At 41.7% G+C, this 12,575-nt stretch overlaps 1 protein-coding gene across 9 annotated transcripts in view; it reads left to right on the forward strand.

Moving 5' to 3' along the window:
* PPCDC (phosphopantothenoylcysteine decarboxylase) overlaps positions 1 to 12,575 on the forward strand; it is a 123,498-nt gene that overhangs the window by 60,603 nt on the left and 50,320 nt on the right. Inside the window, exon 8 of one of the 9 annotated variants that reach the window (XR_014293648.1) lies at positions 8,562 to 8,877. The exons of 5 other annotated variants lie outside the window; for them this stretch is intronic. The gene's annotated coding sequence lies outside the window, so the exon portion shown is untranslated. Of the gene's footprint in view, positions 1 to 522; positions 595 to 8,561; positions 8,878 to 12,575 lie in introns of those variants that run through there. 3 more of the 9 variants (XR_014293649.1, XR_014293650.1, XR_014293651.1) reach the window with 3 other exon arrangements.

Raw genomic sequence — 12,575 nt, forward strand, 5'->3', positions numbered from 1 at the left:
AAAAGGGTACCCAGGTGTGACTGATCATGCTTCCCTCATCCTAGGCAAGTGCTCAGCTACTAGGATCTCAGTCTGAATCTGGGGTGTACAACACTCCAAGCTTGACTTTGAGCTGCAGTCCTGCCAGGGTCCCCATCCCAGAGCCCATGGCCTTATAGTGGGGGTTGACAGTCCCTGGAAAATCCTATCTTGTTTGGCCTTAGGCACCGTTCTCATGAACAGTGACCATGTGGGCTCATGACTGTGGCTCAGCCTCTTCCCTCACCCCAGTGGACAGGCAGGTCTTTGCTACCAACATGTTGGGCAGGCTGCATAGGAAAGGACATGGAGCTCCCCAACAGGGCCACAGTTCATGGCTAATATACCTAAACAATCATCTCTCAATTTCTGTGACCTCCCTTCTATGCCACAGAGAAAGCAGTGGGACAGGGTAGGCCACACTATGTCTGGGTCTGTCTGTGGCCATATGCCTGGCTCCTGCCTCAATTACTAGCCCTGATCTTTAGCACTTTCATCCTTCAGGCACCATTCCATCCCTCCAGCTCCAACTGCTCCTGCCCCACTGTTGGGATCCCTCCATTTGAAAGAGCAGGTGAGATGCCTTTCATTGTTCTCCATCTATGGCTCCCCTTCCTCCCAATTCTGGAAACTTTCAAGGCCCTGCCCATATGGTTTGACAGGCCTCAGCAACAGCTTTTGCCTGCCTGGCTAGTCCCTACCCCTGCTCACCTGGGCAGATCCTGACCCACTCCAGGTCATAACCTGGGCTAGTTTTGGTAGAGCCACCACTAGTAGTCACCTTGTCCACAATGTTCTCTCAAGAGACATTATCTGTCTTGCTGGAGTCTAATGTTCTCTGTGAGATTTTATTAGCTGTGGCAGGTGTATGGCACATGACAACTGGGATGAATGATATTAATTAGTTTTAACCTCATTCAGGGGGCTAAGGGACTGAAGAGTATGGGCTCTGCAGACTGGCCTGGGCTTGAATTCCATCTCTGTGATTCTGACCTCTTTGAGCCTGAGCTTCCTCATCTGTGAAATGGATTAATATCTACCTCCTAGGAGAGTTGTGTGGAATAAGTAAGATGATGTTTATGAAGTGCTTAGTATAATGCCTGGCACATAGATAATGCTTAATACCACAGATGGTAGATTGTTATTTCTCAGGACCTCGGCTAGGTTATAAATATTCTAAGTACAGAGACCATATTTCTGTTTTGTTGTGGCTGGGTTTTTCTATCTTTTTATTTTTTGAATTGTGGAATATATCATATATACAAAAGAATATGCCTTATATAACATATATGTACAAGTTTAAATAATAATAGTATAATTAATACCAATATACTTATTTCCCAACTAGAAAATAAAACACATCCAATTCCTTGGAGCCTTCTATATCTCTTCCCAAATCATATCTGCTCTCACCACTCCAGAGGTTACTACTATCCTGAATAGTGTAGTGTAAGTAGAGGTCATAAATACAGGGGGCAGTAGGAGACACACCTACTCCTCACAGCCAAGGAGGTGTAATGGGAGCCAGAATTCCCACGCCCTCCCAGAAATAACACATAATACCCCCGACTCAAGAGTCAGTGGAGGCTGTTATGAACTGAATTGTGCCCTCCCCCATTCATAAGTTAAAGCTGTAACCCCTGATGATACAATGTTTGGAGATAGGGCTGTTAAGGGGGTAATTAAGGTTAAACGAGGTCATAAGGGTGAGGTCCTAATCCAATAGATGTCCTGATAAGAAAAGGAAGAGACACGTGGGATGCAAGTGCACAGAGAAAAGGCCATATGAGGACAGAGGGAATAGGTGGCCAACTGCAAGCCAAGGAGAGAGGTCTCATAGAAAGCAAATGCCAACATCTTGATCTTGGACTTTCCAGCCTCCAGAATGTGAGACAATAAATTTCTGTCATTTAAGCCACCCAGTCTGTGGTGTTTAGTTATGGAAGCCTGAGATGACTAATATGGAGGCTGAGTGGGGAACCTGGATGTCAAACCCTGCCTTGCCATAATGAGGTAGCACCTCCCTTCCTCTGCTGGACCAGTGTCAGAGGAAGCCAGCTAAAACAAAACATTTAAATAAGATCCAGAGTCTCATGACATAATAGCTAAAATACCCAGGTTTGGGTAGAAAATTACTTGTCATACCAATAGCCAAGAAGACCTCACACTGAAGGAAAAAAGAAAGAAATAGATGCCAAACTCAAGATGTTAGAGATGTTAGAATTATCTGATGAAGATTTAAAAGCAGCCATCATACAATGCTTCAGTAAGCAACTGCAAACATACTTGAAACAAATGAAAAAAGAGAAAGTCTCAGCAAAGAACTATGTTATAAAGAAGAACCAAATGGACATTTTGGAACTGAAAAATTCAATAACCAAATAAAAAACTTGGTGAATGTGCTCAACAGCAAAATGGAGGGGGACAGAAGAAAGAATCCATGAACTAGAAAATACAACACTAGAAATTACCCAATCTGGACAGCAGAGAGAAAATAAACTGGAAAAAAAAAGTGAACAGAACCCCAGGGACCCAGGGGACTATAAAAAAAAAATCTAATATTCAAGTCACTGGCATCTAAGAAGGAGAGAAGAACATGTAGGATGGGATATATTGTGATGGTCATCTTTAGAAAATAAAATCCATGTTTCATGGAGCTATAGTTTTTTTTTGTTTTGTTTTGTTTGTTTGTTTGTTTGTTTTACATAAACTCCATATAATTTATTTTCACTTCTCCATACATGAGGTCCCAAGTGACAGAAAGAGATGAGCTTAAGCTTTTTTTTTTTAATATCGCCTCTTTTTTATTTTTTATTCTTTTTTTATTAGTTTCTGCTTTATAACAAAGTGAATCAGTCATACATATACATCTGTTCCCACATCCCTTCCCTCTTGCATCTCCCTCCCTCTCACCCTCCCTATCCCACCCCTCCAGGCGGTCACAAAGCACCAAGCTGATCTCCCTGTGCTATGCGGCTGCTTCCCACTATCTATCTACCTTACGTTTGGTACTGTATATATGTCCATGCCTCTCTTTCGCTTTGTCACAGCTTACCCTTCCCCCTCCCCATATCCTCAAGTCCATTCTCAAGTAGGTCTGTGTCTTTATTCCTGTTTTACCCCTGGTTCTTCATGACATTTTTTTTCTTAAATTCCATATATATGTGTTAGCATACGGTATTTGTCTTTCTCTTTCTGACTTACTTCACTCTGTATGACAGACTCTAGGTCTATCCACCTCATTACAAATAGCTCAGTTTCGTTTCTTTTTATGGCTGAGTAATATTCCATTGTATATATGTGCCACATCTTCTTTATCCATTCATCCGATGATGGACACTTAGGTTGTTTCCATCTCCAGGCTATTGTGAATAGAGCTGCAATGAACATTTTGGTACATGTCTCTTTTTGAATTATGGTTTTCTCAGGGTATATGCCTAGTAATGGGATTGCTGGGTCATATGGTAGTTCTATTTTTAGTTTTTTAAGGAACCTCCCTACTGTTCTCCATAGTGGCTGTACCAATTCACATTCCCACCAGCAGTGCAAGAGTGTTCCCTTTTCTCCACACCCTCTCCAGCATTTATTGTTTCTAGATTTTTTGGTGATGGCCATTCTGACTGGTGTGAGATGATATCTCATTGTAGTTTTGATTTGCATTTCTCTAATGATTAATGATGTTGAGCATTCTTTCATGTGTTTGTTGGCAGTCTGTATATCTTCTTTGGAGAAATGCCTATTTAAGTCTTCTGCCCATTTTTGGATTGGGTTGTTTGTTTTTTTGCTATTGAGCTGCATGAGCTGCTTATAAATTTTGGAGATTAATCCTTTGTCAGTTGCTTCATTTGCAAATATTTTCTCCCATTCTGAGGGTTGTCTTTTGGTCTTGTTTATGGTCTCCTTAGCTGTGCAAAAGCTTTGAAGTTTCATTAGGTCCCATTTGTTTATCTTTGTTTTTATTTCCATTTCTCTAGGAGGTGGGTCCAAAAGGATCTTGCTGTGATTTATGTCATAGAGTGTTCTGCCTATGTTTTCCTCTAAGAGTTTGATAGTTTGTGGCCTTACATTTAGGTCTTTAATCCATTTTGAGCTTATTTTTGTGTATGGTGTTAGGGAATGATCTAATCTCATACTTTTACATGTCCCTGTCCAGTTTTCCCAGCACCACTCATTGAAGAGGCTGTCCTTTCTCCACTGTACATTCCTGCCTCCTTTATCAAAGATAAGTTGACCATATGTGCGTGGGTTTATCTCTGGGCTTTCTATCCTGTTCCATTGATCTATCTTTCTGTTTTTGTGCCAGTACCACACTGTCTTGATTACTGTAGCTTTGTAGTATAGTCTGAAGTCAGGGAGCCTGATTCCTCCAGCTCCGTTTTTCGTTCTCAAGATTGCTTTGGCTATTCGGGGTCTTTTGTTTTTCCAAACAAATTTTGAAATTTTTTGTTCTAGTTCTGTGAAAAATGCCAGTGGTAGTTTGATAGGGATTGCATTGAATCTGTAGATTGCTTTGGGTAGTAGAGTCATTTTCACAATATTGATTCTTCCAATCCAGGAGCATGGTATATCTCTCCATCTATTTGTATCATCTTTAATTTCTTTCATCAGTGTCTTATAATTTTCTGCATACAGGTCTTTTGTCTCCTTAGGTAGGTTTATTCCTAGATATTTTAATCTTTTTGTTGCAATGGTAAATGGGAGTGTTTTCTTGATTTCACTTTCAGATTTTTCATCATTAGTGTACAGGAATGCCAGAGATTTCTGTGCATTAATTTTGTATCCTGCTACTTTACCGAATTCATTGATTAGCTCTAGTAGTTTTCTGGTAGCATCTTTAGGATTCTCTATGTATAGTATCATGTCATCTGCAAACAGTGACAGCTTTACTTCTTCTTTTCCAATTTGGATTCCTTTTATTTCCTTTTCTTCTCTGATTGCTGTGGCTAAAACTTCCAAAACTAAATTGAATAAGAGTGGTGAGAGTGGGCAGCCTTGTCTTGTTCCTGATCTTAGTGGAAATGGTTTCAGTTTTTCACCATTGAGGATGATGTTGGCTGTGGGTTTGTCATATATGTCCTTTATTATGTTGAGGAAAGTTCCCTCTATGCCTACTTTCTGCAGGGTTTTTTATCATAAATGGGTGTTGAATTTTGTCAAAAGCTTTCTCTGCATCTATTGAGATGATCATATGGTTTTTCTCCTTCAATTTGTTAATATGGTGTATCACATTGATTGATTTGCATATATTGAAGAATCCTTGCATTCTTGGAATAAACCCCACCTGATCATGGTGTGTGATCCTTTTAATGTGCTGTTGGATTCTGTTTGCTAGTATTTTGTTGAGGATTTTTGCATCTATGTTCATCAGTGATATTGGCCTGTAGTTTTCTTTCTTTGTGACATCCTTGCCTGGTTTTGGTATCAAGGTGATGGTGGCCTCGTAGAATGAGTTTGGGAGTGCTCCTCCCTCTGCTATATTTTGGAAGAGTTTGAGAAGGATAGGTGTTAGCTCTTCTCTAAATGTTTGATAGAATTCGCCTGTGAAGCCATTTGGTCCTGGGCTTTTGTTTGTTGGAAGATTTTTAATCACATTTTCAATTTCAGTGCTTGTGATTGGTCTATTCATATTTTCTATTTCTTCCTGATTCAGTCTTGGCAGGTTGTGCATTTCTAAGAATTTGTCCATTTCTTCCAGGTTGTCTATTTTATTGGCATAGAGTTGCTTGTAGTAATCTCTCATGATCTTTTGTATTTCTGCAGTATCAGTTGTTACTTCTCCTTTTTCATTTTTAATTCTATTGATTTGAGTCTTCTCCCTTTTTTTCTTGATGAGTCTGGCTAATGGTTTATCAATTTTGTTTATCTTCTCAAAGAACCAGCTTTTAGTTTTATTGATCTTTGCTATCGTTTCTTTATTTCTTTTTCATTTATTTCTGATCTGATCTTTATGATTTCTTTCCTTCTGCTAACTTTGGGGGTTTTTTGTTCTTCTTTCTCTAATTGCTTTAGGTGCAGGGTCAGGTTGTTTACTCGAGATGTTTCCTGTTTCTTCAGGTGGGATTGTATTGCTATAAACTTCCCCCTTAGAACTGCTTTTGCTGGGTCCCATAGGTTTTGGGTCATCGTGTCTCCATTGTCATTTGTTTCTAGGTATTTTTAAATTTCCTCTTTGATTTCTTCAGTGATCACTTCGTTATTAAGTAGTGTATTGTTTAGCCTCCATGTGTTTGTATTTTTTACAGATCTTTTCCTGTAATTGATGTCTAGTCTCATAGCATTGTGGTCGGAAAAGATACTTCATACAATTTCAATTTTCTTATATTTACCAAGGCTTGATTTGTGACCCAAGATATGATCTATCCTGGAGAATGTTCCATGAGCACTTGAGAAAAATATGTATTCTGTTGTTTTTGGATGGAATGTCCTATAAATATCAATTAAGTCCATCTTGTTTAATGTATCATTTAAAGCTTGTGCTTCCTTATTTATTTTCATTTTGGATGATCTGTCCATTGGTGAAAGTGGGGTGTTAAAGTCCCCTACTATGAGTGTGTTACTGTCGATTTCCCCTTTTATGGCTGTTAGTATTTGCCTTATGTATTGAGGTGCTTCTATGTTGGGTGCATAAATATTTACAATTGTTATATCTTCTTCTTGGATCGATCCCTTGATCATTATGTAGTGTCCTTCTTTGTCTCTTCTAATAGTCTTTATTTTAAAGTCTATTTTGTCTGATATAAGAATTGCTACTCCAGCTTTCTTTTGATTTCCATTTGCATGGAATATCTTTTTCCATCCCCTTACTTTCAATGTGTATGTGTCTCTAGGTCTGAAGTGGGTCTCTTGTAGACAGCATATATATGGGTCTTGTTTTTGTATCCATTCAACCAATCTGTGTCTTTTGGTGGGAGCATTTAGTCCATTTACATTTAAGGTAATTATTGATATGTATGTTCCTATTCCCATTTCCTTAATTGTTTTGGGTTCGCTATTGTAGGTCTTTTCCTTCTGTTGTGTTTCTTGCCTAGAGAAGTTCCTTTAGCATTTGTTGTAAAGCTGGTTTGGTGGTGCTGAACTCTCTCAGCTTTTGCTTGTCTGTAAAGGTTTTAATTTCTCCATCAAATCTGAATGAGATCCTTGCTGGGTAGGGTAGTCTTGGTTGCAGGTTTTTCTCCTTCATCACTTTAATTATGTCCTGCCACTCCCTTCTGGCTTGTAGAGTTTCTGCTGAGAGATCAGCTGTTAACCTGATGGGGATTCCCTTGTGTGTTATTTGCTGTTTTTCCCTTGCTGCTTTTAATATGATTTCTTTGTGTTTAATTTTTGACAGTTTGATTAATATGTGTCTTGGCGTATTTCTCCTTGGATTTATTCTGTATGGGACTCTCTGTGCCTCCTGGACTTGATTAACTATTTCCTTTCCTATATTAGGGAAGTTTTCAACTATAATCCCTTCAAATATTTTCTCAGTCCCTTTCTTTTTCTCTTCTTCTTCTGGAACCCCTATAATTCGAATGTTGGTGCGTTTAATGTTGTCCCAGAGGTCTCTGAGACTGTCCTCTGTTCTTTTCATTCTTTTTTCTTTATTTTGCTCTGCAGCAGCTATTTCCACTATTTTATCTTCCACCTCACTTATCTGTTCTTCTGCCTCAGTTATTCTGCTATTGATCCCATCTAGAGTATTTTTCATTTCATTTATTGTGTTTTTAATTGTTGCTTGATTCATCTTTAGTTCTTCTAGGTCCTTATTAACTGTTTCTTGCATTTTGTCTATTCTATTTCCAAGATTTTGGATCTTGGAAATAGAATCTTGGATCATCTTTACTATCATTATTCTGAATTCTTTTTCAGGTAGACTGCCTATTTCCTCTTCATTTGTTAGGTCTGGTGGGTTTTTATCTTGCTCCTTCTCCTGCTGTGTGTTTTTCTGTCTTCTCATTTTGCTTATGTTACTGTGTTTGGGGTCTCCTTTTTGCAGGCTGCAGGTTCATAGTTCCCGTTGTTTTGGGTGTCTGTCCCCAGTGGCTAAGGTTGGTTCAGTGGGTTGTGTAGCCTTCCTGGTGGAGGGGACTAGTGCCTGTGTTCTGGTGGTTGAGGCTGGATCTTGTCTTTCTGGTGGACAGGTCCACGTCTGGTGGTGTATTTTGGGGTGTCTGTGGACTTTTTATGATTTTAGGCAGCCTCTCTTCTAATGGGTGGCATTGTGTTCCTGTCTTGCTAGTTGTTTGGCATAGGGTGTCCAGCACTGTAGCTTGCTGGTCGTTGAGTGAAGCTGGGTGCTGGTCTTGAGATGGAGATCTCTGGAAGATTTTCGACGTTTGATATTATGTGGAGCTGGGAGGTCTCTTGTGGACCAGTGTCCTGAAGTTGGCTCTCCCACCTCAGAGGCACAGCACTGACTCCTGGCTCCTCAATTTGGGATGATTCGTTGTCTATTCATGTATTCCACAGATGCAGGGTACATCAAGTTGATTGTGGAGCTTTAATCCGCTGCTTCTGAGGCTGCTGGGAAAGATTTCCCTTTCTCTTCTTTGTTCTCACAGCTCCCGGGTCTCAGCTTTGGATTTGGCCCCACCTCTCCGTGTAGGTCGCCGGAGGGCGTCTGTTCTTCGCTCAGACAGGACAGGGTTAAAGGAGCAGCCGCTTCGGGGACTCTGGCTCACTCAGGCCGGGGGGCAGGGAGGGGCACGGAGTGCGGGTGGAGCCGGCAGCGGCAGAGGCCGGCGTGACGTTGCACCAGCCCAAGGCGCGCCGTGCGTTCTCCCAGGGAAGCCGTCCCTGGATCCCGGGACCCCGGCAGTGACGGGCTGCACAGGCTCCCTGGAAGGGGGGCGTGGACAGTGACCTGCGCTCGCACATAGGCCTCGCGGCGGCGGCAGCAACCCCAGCGTCCCACGCCCGTCTCTGGGGTCCGCGCTTTCAGCCGCGGCTCGCGCCCGTCTCTGGAGCTGCTCCAAGCAGAGCTCTTAATCCCCTCTCCTTGCGCACCAGGAAACAAAGAGGGAAGAAGAAGTCTCTTGCCTCTTCGGCAGGTCCAAACTTTTTCCCGGACTCCCTCCCGGCGAGCTGTGGCGCATTAGTTCCTTCAGGCTGTGTTCACGCCGCCAACCCCAGTCCTCTCCCTGCGTTCCGACTGAAGCCTGAGCCCCAGCTCCCAGCACCGCCCGCCCCGGCGGGTGAGCAGACAAGCCTCTCGGGCTGGTGAGTGCCGGTTGGCACCGATCCTCTGTGCGGGAATCTCTCCGCTTTGCCCTACCCAGGTACGTGGGGGAGTTTCTTGCCTTTTGGGAGGTCTGAGGTCTTCTGCTAGCGTACAGTAGGTGTTCTGTAGGAGTTGTTCCACGTGTAGCTGTATTTCTGGTGTATCTGTGTCCATAAGTTTTTATTTATTCTATTGTGATGGACATTTAGGTTGTTTCCATTTTTATTGCTATTTTAAATAGTGCTCTGGGAATATTCTGTTCATGTCTGCAGGAGTGGAATTGCTGGGTCAAAGGGTATGTGAATGTTCACCTTCACCAAATTATGTAAAATTGTTCTTAAAAGTGAGTGTACTAATTTTTAGTCCCACAGCAGTTTAATAGTTACATTTTGCCAACATTTTGTCAATCTTTAAAAATGTTTCCAAACCAGTGGGCATGAAATGGTAATTTGTGTTTTTATTTGCATTTCCCTTTCTACTAACAAGGTTAAGTATATTTTCATAAATTTAATGGGCCATTTGTGTTTTCTGTGAAAAACACAAATGCCTGTTTGTGCTTTTGAAAATTTTTCTATTGGATTGTTTGTCTTCCTAATTGATTTATAGGATTTGGCTACTAATCTTTTTTTGGCTTTATGTGTGAAAAATTCTGTTAGGACTTGATTGGAAAAGTAATAACGCTATAGAACAATTTGGGGAGAAATAACAACTTTACAATATTGAATCTTTCTATCCATGAACATGGTGTTGCTGTGTTTGGTTTTCTTATTGCCTTTCAATAAAGTGCTATAGTTTTCTACATAAATATTTGCACATCTTTTGTTAGATTTATTTTCAATGACCTTATATTTTTCATTGCTGTTGTTTTTTTTTTTGTTTTTTTTTTTTTTTTTTTTGCGGTACACGGGCCTCTCACTGTTGTGGCCTCTCCTGTTGCAGAGCACAGGCTCCGGATGTGCAGGCTCAGTGGCCATGGCTCACGGGCCTAGCCACTCCACGGCATGTGGGATCTTCCCAGGCCGGGGCACGAACCTGTGTCCCGTGCATCAGCAGGTGGACTCTCAACCACTGCGCTACCAGGGAAGCCCCTGCTATTGTAAATTTTTAATTGCATTTTCTGACTTTATTGCTGATGTTTATAAATTCATTAGACATATTTATTGGACACTGAATTGATATTTTCTCCCAGGCTGTAGATTGCCTTTTCATTTTGTAAACAGTGTCTTTTGAAGATCACTGATTTTAAGCAATTTGTTTATGATGTACCTTGGTGTGGTTTCCTTCATGTTTCTTCTGTTTGGGTTCATTGAGCTTTTTTGTAACTGTTGGTAATTGTCAACAAATTCGGATTGTTCAAATGTTTTTCTGTCCTGCTTTCTCCCTCCTCTTCTTCTGGAACTGCAATTACATGTATATTAGGTTTCTTGGTGTTGTCCCACAGCTCACTTTTGCTCAACTCCTTTTTTTTTTCAGTCTTTTTTTCTCTATATATTTCATTTTGGATAGTTTCTACTGCTATGTCTTCAAATTCACTAATCTTTTCTTCTTCAGTGTCTAGTCTACTACTAACCCCAACCAGTGCATTTGTAATCTCACATATCATATTTTTATTATCTAGTAATTAAATTTGCATTAAAAAATATTTATTTATTTGGTTGCGCTGGGTCTTAGTTGGGGCAGGCAGGCTCCTTAGTGCGGCTTCCTGGCTCCTTAGTTGCAGCATGCATGTGGGATCTAGTTCCCTGACCAGGTATTGAACCCGGGCCCCCTGCATTGGGAGTGTGGAGTCTTAACCACTGCACCACCAGGGAAGTCCCTAAATTTGCATTTGAAGAAATACTTTTCATGTCTCACTATGCTCAGGCTTTGTCTACTTTTTTGAAGATATGCAATATATTTATAATTGCTGTTTTAATGTCCTTGTCTACTAATTCTATCATCTCTGTCATTTTTGAGTCTGTCTCTACTGATTTATTTTTCTTACATTATGGGTCACATTTTCCTACTTCTTCATGTACCTGTTAATTTTTTTTCTTGAGAATAAGTCAATTTTATTAACTTGCAAGCAAGGAAGTAGCAAGGTGACCAAAGTATGCTGTTTCAGAGAGGGTATGAGGAGGAGTAGTGAGATAGTATGGACACAGATCATTTGCCTAAATGGAATGTTGCCTAAGCAGGGAAGAGAATGAGGTCTTTTGGCAAGATGGTAGCAACATTAGGTCTCTATCATTTTATCAATTGTCACAGAGAGGGCCTTTGTGGAAAGCGGCCTGAGGTACCTGTAATCAGGAGCAGAAACACATGATCAGGACACATTTGTGTGTGAATTGAAACCACAAGGTTCATCACCCCCAAGGTGTGTCTCACTGGCCAATTAGCAGAAGGCAGGAAACAGTGTCACCCCAGACAAACAGCCAACCCCAGAGCAACAGGAGGGAATGATAAACAGGCAGGCCACCCCCAGTGCATTTTCTCAACCTCAGAGGATGCAGTGTATGCAGGTTGCCCATCCCTTAGTTTGCAGACAAGCAGATCTTCCTGTGCAACTTCATTTCTTAGCTGGAATCCCCAGTGTGGGCGCGTTGGAGAGGCCTCTGATGCACCGCAGCAGCCCGCTTTAGTCCGTTTTGCCTCTATGTGGCTTATTTGCTGGCAGCCCTCTGTGGTCTGCCACCATTTTCGGGGTGATGGCATTGAAGCCTCCTCCGGGTCTGGCTGCAGCCCGGATACAGTGTCTCTCTCCCAGTGCGTCCTTACCGCGTTCCCAACAGTGTGCAGTCTCTTGGCACCGGACCCCTTGCCTTTCCTCGCGTGATCCCTTCCACCTACCCCGAGGCCCTATCTTGGACCCCAGCGGGCAGACCCGGTGGTACAGTACCTGCCCATTCTAGGTATTTAGTGAGTGGACAAGGGAAGAGGGAGAAATGCTTTAACTATGATATTATATGAACAGCTTCTCTTTTGAACTCTTGTTGGGAGAGTAGGATTTGATGAGCATATGTAGGATGATTTATTACTAATCCTAAGGACCCCTCTTCTGTTGGTGATGATCCCACCTGGGAAACCTTGATTCCTGTCTGCCTTCTTCTTCTTCAGGCCTACCATTTCTTCTCTCACTAAATCAATCCCTCTTTCACACTCCTTGCCTTCCCTTCTCCCTCCTTTCTTTCCTTCCCCCCTTTTCCTACTTCTGCTTCTATGCCTTAGTTCAGGTTCTTTGTGCTCAGCTCCTAACAGGTTTCCCCCTCCACTCCACCTTACATGCTATACTCCTGATGACCTTTTAAAAAATATCACTACTGAGACTTCCCTGGTGGTCCAGTGGTTGGGGCTCTGTGTTTCCAATGCAGGGGAC

Source organism: Mesoplodon mirus (assembly GCF_964341445.2).
Source record: "Mesoplodon mirus genome assembly, chromosome: 4".
Lineage (NCBI taxonomy): Eukaryota > Metazoa > Chordata > Mammalia > Artiodactyla > Ziphiidae > Mesoplodon > Mesoplodon mirus.